This window comes from Takifugu flavidus, chromosome 19 (assembly GCF_003711565.1).
Source record: "Takifugu flavidus isolate HTHZ2018 chromosome 19, ASM371156v2, whole genome shotgun sequence".
Lineage (NCBI taxonomy): Eukaryota > Metazoa > Chordata > Actinopteri > Tetraodontiformes > Tetraodontidae > Takifugu > Takifugu flavidus.
The window spans coordinates 2,456,044-2,467,132 of record NC_079538.1 but is presented as its reverse complement, the minus strand read 5'-3'; the positions used below and the strand labels follow the sequence as shown (position 1 = coordinate 2,467,132).

The 11,089-nt window shown below is 48.2% G+C and overlaps 1 protein-coding gene across 4 annotated transcripts in view; it reads right to left on the bottom strand.

The window, feature by feature from the left end:
- hivep2a (HIVEP zinc finger 2a) overlaps positions 1-9,409 on the bottom strand; it is a 37,849-nt gene extending 28,440 nt beyond the window's left edge. The window contains exons 1-2 of one of the 4 annotated variants that reach the window (XM_057017698.1): positions 9,388-9,409; positions 3,775-3,827 (exon numbers count right to left, since the gene is read on the bottom strand). The gene's annotated coding sequence lies outside the window, so the exon portion shown is untranslated. Of the gene's footprint in view, positions 1-2,092; positions 2,560-3,774; positions 3,828-5,833; positions 6,436-9,387 lie in introns of those variants that run through there. The other 3 variants (XM_057017697.1, XM_057017702.1, XM_057017699.1) reach the window with 3 other exon arrangements.
- Positions 9,410-11,089: the final 1,680 nt, after the last annotated feature.

Sequence of the window (11,089 nt, the reverse complement as noted above, 5' to 3'; positions counted from 1 at the left end):
AGCAGAACCAGAAATAAACACAAAAAAAGCACAATTGTACAGCTCTATTTTTTCTACTCTACTTTTCATAGAAACCCAGAAATAACAGCGGCTGGAGTATATGTGTACATGTTCGTGTGTGTGGACGCTGAAGTGGGCAGATGTGTGTCACCTTCTGTCTGTTGGACACAGAGATGAGCAGAGAAACAGGAGGCCTCACTCGGCTCAGAAAACCAGCTGCAGGAGATAAATGATTATGAGGACCATCTGCCCAGCACTACTGTGTCCACACACACACACACACACACACACACACACACACACACACACACACACAGAGCATAGTGATCTTCTACCACAGTGGCGTCGCTGCCCGCCACTGGAATTCTCCTCACTGACATTTCTACAGGCCACAAACCCGAGGAGAAACCTCTGAGGCCTCCAACAGGGACCGTGTTCCCATACAATCCCTCTCGTATACACACGCATGTGGACATGCACACGGAAAAGGATGTCAGAGGCAAAAAAACAGGCAACAACGAAAACAGGCAACAAAGAAAACAGGCTGAAACCGTGAACATGATGATGAATCACATGACACACCTGTCTATTAGGTGGTGGCGGCTCAGAACCTGCTCTTGTCCACATGCCACCGGCTCCCTACAGCAGGCCACGACAGTGAACGAGGTGTGCAGCTGTTTCAGAAGAAGGAAGGGTCTGAACGAGCCCCACAGACCTGCATTGGCTCCTCACAACACCCAACTACAACACCTCCACTATTTTTAATCTGAAGGAATGTGCATCTTCTTGCCTGTGTTGAACATCCAGAGCGAATTAGACAGAAGCAGGACGGAGTAAAACATCAGACAAACAGGCGGCTGACAGCTGCTTCTGATCCTCCGACTGATCTAAGTTCACACAGAGGTCTGACATCAATGAGCTGTCAAAAAACAGCCGCAAACACACCCAAAAGTGTCGCCTGTTCACAGAGGAGGAGAGCGCAGACGACAGCCGAAAGGAGAGGAGGATCAGTGAGGATTTCTGCTGCAGACGGAGGACAGGAATGACACGGACATGAAGGAGCGTTCTCTAAAAAAAGACGAGGCCAAGGAGAGACGGGGGATGGGCGGAGACGGCGAGGAAACAAAAGGATCAAATTCAAAAAGCAGAATCTTCTGATTCTCATGTCACCAACATTGTTCAGATTTAGAATTTACTGAGCCTGAAAAGGTGTTTCAACTTGTTTCCATGGCAACGGGTCGAATTTTGTCTGAAACAATGAATTAAAATGCCAGAAACCAGTGTTTGGAAAAAGAATCATATCAGCTAGGCTATGGACTAGCTCCCTGTGCTAGCTGCCTGTGCTAGCTGCCTGTGCTAGCACATGAACCTCTATACCAGAGTGAGGACGCTCGTCTTAATGTCACAGATGCTTTGCTGCTTGAGAGGCTAATCCCACAGAAACTACAGGTCAAATCCCTGGATTTTCCCAAATCCGTCAGTTTTAGACGTGTGAGATTACAGGAGGAGGAAGCTTGCAAGCGTGTCAGGGCAGACAGCTGAATCTGAGAGGAACTTCTGAAATCAGTACGTTCTGTCTGAAGCTGCAGAACCAGACGTTCTCCTCTTCACTGACTCACAGGAAATGGTTCAGGGGAAATAACTGGCTTCTTATCCTGTATGGCGACAGGAAATGATGTCACACTGGCGTGGGCACAGAACGATCTTGCTGTTGTCTCTGAGTGCCTGAAAGCTTCTTCGTGACCCTCAAATTGAAGCACCTGCTACTCACTTTTGCTCTTCTAGTGCAGAAAATCACAGCCTTCAGTCAGATGCCTCCTCCTCCTCTTCCTCTCACTCCTCCTCCTCCTCTCCTACTTCCTCTCTCTCCTCCTCCTCTCCTATTTCTTCTCACTCCTCCTCCTCTTCCTTCCCCACTTCCTCTCACTCCTCCTCCTTCCATCCATCCCATTTGGATCTACTACAGAGCTTTGACATCTGTCTTGAGGGAGGACATGAAGGAGCAGAGAGGAGAAGATTGTGGAGAGAGGAAGAAGAAGCTAAAAAAGAGATTCTGAATCAGAAGATAGAAGGTAGCAAACAAGAGTCTCACCCTCAGTGTTCAAGCCCCGCCCACCGGGAGCTTTTTCACAATGTACAAATGAGTTGAAACGTCCAACCGAGCAGCTCTGAACAGGTGAGAACTCTGTGGCTCCGCCTCCTGGACGCTCCTGTGGGACCTCTCAATGACATCATCGGTGCAAGACGGCGGCATCGGCGTCCCAGGTTCACGGTAAAGGCCGGCCGGTGTTTCACAGCAACAGCAGACACCAGAGTGGCTTTCAGTTGTTGCTGAGTTCCGTCCCACCAACAGGCGAAGCCACTACAGGAAGTGTGCAGGTGCAGAAGCAACGACGGCATCATTTGCATAAAGAACAACGGTGAGGCCAAAGCAACGCTGCGTCTATGAGCGGCTTCACTGTCGTGTGCATGCACACGCGCATGCACAAGCACACACCCTCACCACTCTTTTCCATGTGATTTAAATGCACACACCAAAGTCATCAGTGCACTTCTGGTTACTTGGAGGAAGTGGGAGCAAACTAACTGCGGTTGTCATGGCCACAGTCATATCCCATAATAATATTCAAATTCAGTCACTTCCGTTATCCTACTGACATGCAAACACACACATCGAGCCTATGCGAGTGTGTGTCAAGGACACAGCTTGCATGTGCTGAATGGAGATGTGGTCTCCATGGTAACGGCATACACACGTCTCACGCTTCGTTTCTTTTTCCTGTTTTCAGCGCTCTCCTTTGTGTGTGTCTGTGTGATCGTGTGTGTGTGTGCGCGCACATGTTTGTGTGTGTGTAAGTGTGTTTGTGTGTTTGTCTGTGTGTTCCTGTATGTGTGAATTCGTGTGTGTGTGTGCTTATCTGTGTTCCTGTGTGTGCTTGTCTGTGTGTGTGTGTGTTCGTTAGCATTAGCATTAGGATGTTAGCATTAACCTGTGTGTACTAATGATTGTGACATGACCAGTGTGTGTCACTGGGCCAATACTGGGCCAGTGTTTGTTTTCAGTCACTTCATAGTGCCGCCAACATGAAAAGAACTGGATGGATCATTTCATCAACAATAATGAAAGAATGAACACACACACACACACACACACACACACACACACACACACACAGAGCATAGTGGGTGATATGAGAATGACGAAGCATGTTCAAAAGACCATCATCACCTATTTAACCCCACACAGGAAGAGGAGGTGACACTGCTTACACGAATGGTCATGATCACACACACACACACACACACACACACACACACACACACCCACACAGTGCTGATCCAGTCTGAGAAGGGCACCAGTTGAGTAATAGTGGCAAAGCCATGTAATTACATCACCACGTGACAAAGAAAGGCCTGGCAGAGACTTTGTCCCCCAGATCTCTGTCAAAAGTGCTCCAATCAAAGTGGTGCACATGGAAGCAGTGGGTGAGTTTACAGGGGCTGAATGGCAGCTCACGTTGAAGAGCTCTGAAGGTTCCAGAAGAGCAAAAGTTGCTGCTCGTCACTGGTGTGTGGAACTGATTCTTGCTCTAATAGGTCAAAAAATCTGATTCCAGAACACGCCCAGATGTGTCCGTGCTGGAGGTAAACTATCTGGATTCTGTCTGAGGACCAGTTCGCCCCAGCCCCTTTACTGCTTTACATTTAAAGCTCCAAAAAATCCAGTAAAGCCAGTGATCATCTAAACTGGTTCCCACTTGGTCCACATCCTACCTGGTGTTAAGGTTGGTCCTCTGGTACCCTGGTCAGACCGCTTCCAGCGCCCCCTGCAGGAGAAGGACAGAGATTAGCAGTGACAGTATGTGTGGACACATATACTGTCAGTATTTAAACCATCAGCATGGGGATGCTGACAGCAGGTTGTTGATCCCTGACCAGCTCAAACAGTGTTCCACCAGCATTACCATGACAACAGCTGATCACAGGCACATAAATGTTGGCAGCCTTTTACAGCTGAGTCACCCTCCGTCTTTGACTTCACCAGAAAACAAACCTGGAATTCACTTCCGATTTGATGGGCGGAGCCTGAAGGAGCGGCTCCATGTTGTCAATCAAAATGGTTGTTCTCTTCTTCTATTGAGCCTCATTGAGGCATGAAGTCCTATCAGCTCTGAGCAAAAGCGGCACGCTTGACGCTGCCGTTTCCTGTCTGTGCTCAGTGGTGCAAACACCGGCTGCTATCTGAGCGCCGTCAACCACCAACAGACGCGTTTAAATCTTCATCAGCTCAAGAACCAATCTGTGACATCAGGGAAGAAAACGAGGCTAACTGCTAACTTTCAACCAGTATGTTAACACGCTAACAAGCTAACAGAAAAAACTTCAGAAGGTATCTTGATGATTTAGAGGAACCTGAGAGCGTCCAGGTGACCCAGGTCCTGGCAGCAATAGCTAAATTATTCACTTACTCTTTTTCAAACACACACACACACACACACACACACACACACACACACACACACACACATCTTTTAACAGTGTGAGAGAAAATGTGAGATGAAAGTTGTGTTTCTATAAAAATATCTGGGTTATTATTGTGTGTGTGTTTGTCTGTACGTGTGTGAGTGTCTGTGCATTTGTGTGTGTGTGTGTGTGTGTGTGGGTCACTATTTACAACCCTGAATGGCCATCTGAGGTGGCAGTGAGACAGATGGGATGTAGGCTGCCCCCCTTCCTCACACACACTGACGCCCCCACACGCGCATACGCTCACACACAAGTAGACGCACACACGCGCGCATTATGTCGCTACTGTTCTTCCGTCTGATGCTTTAAAAGCTCTAAAAGCTCAGTAGCTCGAAAAGCGCCCCCTGGGGGGCACATGCAGAGTAGCATTACGGTCTGAAGGGTCTCCAACGGGGCGAGTCCTGATTCCTGACACATTCGTCCGAACAGCAGCACCGTCTGGTTCTTCTCTTTAAATTATCCCCAGAAACAAAAAAGTTTGTGTCTCTTGGTGTTCAAAGGGGGACCGGGCTCTAAGACATTTGGAGACCTGACTTCAGGACTGATTGGACAGTAAAAGCGCATCGCCTGACTTCCTTCAATCCGATCTTTGTGCTGTTTGACCCCCTTTGAAAGGTGGATCCTGGACAGAATCTGCTAGAATCTGTTATAATGTGCGAAAACAAACACACTGGCAGCAGCATCCCGGAGCTGGTTGGCGAAGCAGAGCAGAGCCGCGTCGCCTGTCAAAGACTCCCCAGTGCGGCCCCTCTCGAGACGGCAGCACGTCATGGAACATTCCCGGAACCAGCCAGCGCACCTCCCACCATCTCTCCCTCTGTCTATCCTTCCCTCTCTCAAACTGAGGAAACACGATGGCTGAATGAGATAAAGAGCTTATTTCGGTGTGAAACGGTGGTGACACCGAGCGTGTGGAGGCGGCAGCGGCAGCTCGCCGGTCGTGCGCGGAAGCTCGGCTCCTCTAACTGGGACCGTGCGCTCACGGCCTCGGTGAAACACTAATGGCTAAAGAACAACAACAAAAAAAACCTCTGATCTTCCACTTTCACAGCTTCATTTCCAGCAAGTCCCCCCCCTCCCCGGTCTCCCGCTCCACCCCCGCCAGTGCAGCCTGGCCGTGCAGGCTACTGCAAATTCCTCAGGATATTACGCAACCTGGGTAATCTGCATGGGACGCGGTGCGTGCCCGGGGTATTCCCCCTGCAGTGCCGAACCCTAATACGTTAAAACTAGAACAAATGTCCTGAAAACAACCGTGCGTGTGTCCGTCATAGCTAAGAACAGCGCGCTGTCACGGCTTTCTTACCTGCCTGTGTGCGCTCCGACGGCGCATTTCCCGTCTCTGACAACAAGCGAAACCGGTGACAGGAGCTCCGCGGCAAAGCTTCAGTCCTCGGGCTTATCCGCTCCAAACAGGCGGGAGGCGGGTGTTCCACATCCACAACAGTCGAAGGGGGACGCGGGGAAACGTGGACGGAGGCTCGACGACGGAGGAAAAGTTGCGCGTAAAAATGGAAAGAATCCTTCCCGACCGGATCTGAGCTGCCGGAGCTCCACTGCAGCCACAAACACAGCAAACGTGCGCGTCTGACTGTGTGTTGTGAGTGTGTGTCTCTGGGTGAAATCAGGAGACACACACGCGCGCGCCTTTGCGCGCACATATACTCAGAGGCACACAGGGGTTATTCCAACGCTACATCCCAGAATAGCAGCAGAGAGAGAGAGCGAGAGACGGAGAGAGGCAGAGCGGGAGAGGGCGTGTGCGTGCGTGTGAGCGTGCGCGTGTGACGTCGTCGGATCCCCCAGCGCGCAATCAGGGTAGAAAGAGGGGAGGAGGAGCAGTGTCCGAGGAGGAGGCCGTGCGGATTCCCCGGTCACCTCTGGAACACCTGACCGGCTGTCTGACGCCCACGCGCACCGTGATACACCTGAGCCTTTAACTGTAGCTACACTTCCTGTTGCTCTAAATAAAGCCGCTCCGTTCTCTGATAATGACGTCATCAGCCTGGGCATATGGATAGGCCATGGGGGGGTCAATTTGATGCTTCAGCCATCCCTGGTGGGCTGTAGTGACGTAATAAGCCCCGCCTCCAGCCACATATGTGCGATTATTGCCTGCTGGAGAAGTTTGGCCCTGCAGGGAACAAACATTTATCACCATCCTTCTCTCTAAATTTGTCCTGGTCAGCCAGACCAGGATCAACATGTGGATGTGACCTCCTCACCAGTGACCACACTGTCCCCATGGCAACACCATGGCAACTCAGCACCATGGTGAACAGGGGCTGCAGCAGCTTCTGATGTGTCCATGTTCCACCCTATGAGCAACAGCCTGGAGAACCTTCTCCACAGCCCTGACTTCCCCCTACACAGATGCAGCTAAAATGTCCAAATGTCTCCTGATCACCAGCAGCTGCAGCTGGGAGCTGCTGCTCCAACAACAATGTCCATCAGGACTCCATCCAGGAGTTTGTCAGACTCCAGGTGGGGCTAAGCTGTTCTGACACAACATAAGTCCAGTCCGTCAGCCGGCAGCGTCTCCCCGGTCCCGTTGACCTGGATGCACCGATGCTAACGCTAACCTGCTAACATTACAGAGGTTTTATTAGCATTATATGAGCATTAGCGTGTCTTTTCCTGCGTGCACAGCACAGACCCAGGAGGACTAACATCATGAGAAACACCCTGAGTGAGGAGAACCAGCTCTCTCACTCTTGCTCACACACACCCACACACGCACACACACCTACACACACACACTATCTCACACAAAGGAAAACAGGCAGCCGCCTCAGGCTCTTCTCCAGGAGACCAAATGTAACGCCATGCAAGACAAAGCACATCTGTGACAGCTGACTGATTATTAATGCTTACTCACTCACTCACTCACACACCCACGCACACACACACACACACACACGCAGGATACATGTGAGGCCGCTCCCCTCACCACCACACCTAGCTTTTAACAGACTAACCTGTGACTGTGAGACAAACACAAACTCCCGCTGCTGAGCTCTCACCTGGTTCTTTTTGTTTGGGGGGAACCTGTCCAGAACCCTCCAACAGAACCTTAAATGTACACACACGTCACACAAGTCAGAGCATTACGAAACAGCTCAGGGGACAAAGGTCAAAGATCCTCACTAGGTGTCTCTGAGTTCACACACTGATTGACACCTCTATCTCTCTGAGGACACCATGACATAACATTCCTGAGCACCTTACTGTAGCACGCGCGCGCACGTACGCAGTCTTTCTCCATTTGAATAAACAGCGCCCCTCTCTGGTCAACATTAGTACTGCCACAAGTTCTGTCTATTTCACTTTATGATAGTATTTCATAGTTTGGCTGTAAACTAACTTAAATGTAATACAAAAACGTGATCTTTAAATTGTTATCTTAATTCAAACTTTGTAATACAGATTCTGCAGATGATCAAAGCTTCATGGAGTAATAACTGCAGATACTGACTATAAACAGAGAAAACTTATGTTATGCCTGAAGAGAGATGTGGTTTGACCGTTGCAGGTGACATGAACACACACGCAGCTGCGACTGTGTCACCAATATAGACATAAAAAAACAGAAGACTGTTGCTCAAGTTCCCATTTCAGGTTATTCCAGCATGGACGATCCTGCTGCTTTTATTCCAGAGGGAACCTTCAGTGACCAACAGCCTTGATGCTCAGCCATCATCAGGACATCAACACGTCACCGCTCACACGGCAACAGTGCATTGTGTGTGTGTGTGTGTGTGTGTGTGTGTGTGTGTGTGTGTGTGTGTGTGTGTGTGTGTGTGTGAGACAACCCTCTCTAGATAGTCGTGATACCCTAACAAGCTTCCTGCCTCCTCACCCAACAGGCAGGGTTGCTGGTCTGAATCCCAGTGATGTCTAAAATTTGTTCTTCATTGTTCTAAAAGTCTGTCAGAGCCCCAGAGTCTGTAGCCCCACAATGATCCAGAACCAGAACCAGAACCTGCAGACCGGTTTAACTGGAGGAACGCTGGGCTCATCCCATCATTCGATTTCAAAGATAAAGAAAAGGCTGAATGGGTTTAAAGACATTTGAGTGAAAGCGTTTCATAAACACGATGAGGGACTCCACCATGTTCCACCTGACTTCAGTGAAGAGCTGAGGCTCTCACCATGCACAGGAACACCCTGATGGAGGCCACTGGGGCACGCTGGTCATCTGATTTCACCAACAGGTCAGAGGTCATCAACGCACCTTGAGCAAACACTCAACCTTTGGTTGTGTTTCCTCAGGACACTGAAGCTGGAGTGCAGTCCTGACCTGCTTCTGAACAAGTGTGGCGGAGAACGTCTCCATCTCCAGCAGCTGCTCTGCTGCAGAGGACTGTGGGATACAGCCTGTGTCACCCCCTCAGGCTGAGGAGCCCCCAGAGCCAGACCACCAGACTAAGGAACAGCCTATCTCATTCCTTGTCAAGTGAAAGTGTTGCTTGATGACATCAAAAGCCCTGGGTGGGGACCTTCCCACGCATTCTGGGAAAGAGCTCCTGCGTGAGAACCAGAACTGACATTCCTGAAAATTGTGACATCCTACTGCCCCCTGCAGGATCACACTGCCACGTCATACCTGACCAGACAGGTTCTAACCTGGAGCTGCACATGAGAACACACTTCAGGAACAACGGTGGGGATGATCCCAGCGACCACCTCTTCGATCCTCAGTAAACCAGTTAGCCAGCAGCAAGCTGCTAACATGCTGCATTAAGTTAATTTATTTTTCTCTTCCTAACAACTGGAGCCATCTTTAGATCTTCTCTGGTCTTTCATAACTTACAGAGCTGATAAAATTATCATTTTGGCAGGAAGAGTGTTTGAACTCACCAGCTCCCAGCATTCCCACAGAAACATCTCTCCTCCAGGCATGTTCAGTTTCACCATGGCAACACCACCCTCTCCTCTGGCGATGGAGGAACCTGTTTATGTTTCCCCTTGTAGGTTTGTTTCCTGTGTGAACAAAAGAGTTTGGCATGAGCTCAGTACTCCAGTAATAACTCGGAAGTATGACTGGGACCATCACAACAAGGTAATAAACTAAACCCATAGTCAGAGTCCTGCAGTAGGATGACCCAGCTCAATTAAAGTACTGACACACAGCACTGCAACATACTGGTGTACTATCGAAGGTTCTGGTTAATGTATATATATAAACATTATATATGTACTGATTTACTGATGAAGGTTCTATATATATATAGAACCTTCATCAGTAAATCCAAATAAATTCCTCCTCATTTTGCTCAGTGAATGAAATATTTTTAAATGTCACAATAATGAGAACTGTTGTTCTTTTCTACACAAATGCAGTAGTACTGCACTATGTGTCAGTAGTGTGTAGAGTACTGCAGTATTTACTGTAGTATGTGTCAGTAGTGTGTAGAGTACTGCAGGATTTACCGTAGTCTGTGTCAGTAGTGTGTAGAGTACAGCAGGATTTACTGTAGTATGTGTCAGTAGTGTGTAGAGTATTTCAGGATTTACTGTAGTCTGTGTCAGTAGTCTGTAGAGTACTGCAGTATTTACTGTAGTATGTGTCAGTAGTGTGTAGTGTACTGCAGTATTGTAGTAGTGTCAGTAGTGTGTAGTGTACTGCAGTATTTACTGTAGTGTGTCAGTAGTCTGTAGAGTACTGCTGTATTTACTGTAGTATGTCAGTAGTGTGTAGAGTACTGCTGTATTTACTGTAGTCTGTGTCAGTAGTGTGTAGAGTACTGTAGTATTTACTGTAGTATGTCTGTAGTGTGTAGAGTACTGTAGTATTTACTGTAGTATGTGTCAGTAGTAGTGTGTAGAGTACTGCAGTATTTACTGTAGTAGTATGTGTTAGTGTGTGAGAGTACTGCTGTATTTACTGTAGTATGTGTCAGTAGTGTGTAGAGTACTGCAGGATTTACTGTAGTCGTGTCAGTAGTGTGTGTAGAGTACTGCTGTATTTACTGTAGTCTGTGTCAGTAGTGTGTAGAGTAGAGTACTGTAGTATTTACTGTAGTATGTCTGTAGTGTGTAGAGTAGTAGTATTTACTGTAGTATGTGTCAGTAGTGTGTAGAGTACTGCAGTATTTACTGTAGTATGTGTCAGTAGTGTGTAGAGCACTGCAGGATTTACTGTAGTATGTGTCAGTAGTGTGTAGAGTACTGTAGTATTTACTGTAGTATGTGTCAGTAGTGTGTAGAGTACTGCAGTATTTACTGTAGTATGTGTCAGTAGTGTGTAGAGCACTGCAGTATTTACTGTAGTATGTGTCAGTAGTGTGTAGAGTACTGTGTAGTATTTACTGTAGTATGTGTCAGTAGTGTGTAGAGTACTGCTGTATTTACTGTAGTATGTGTCAGTAGTGTGTAGAGTACTGCTGTATTTACTGTAGTCTGTGTCAGTAGTGTGTAGAGTACTGTAGTATTTACTGTAGTATGTCTGTAGTGTGTAGAGTACTGTAGTATTTACTGTAGTATGTGTCAGTAGTGTGTAGAGTACTGCAGTATTTACTGTAGTATGTGTCAGTAGTGTGTAGAGCACTGCAGGATTTAC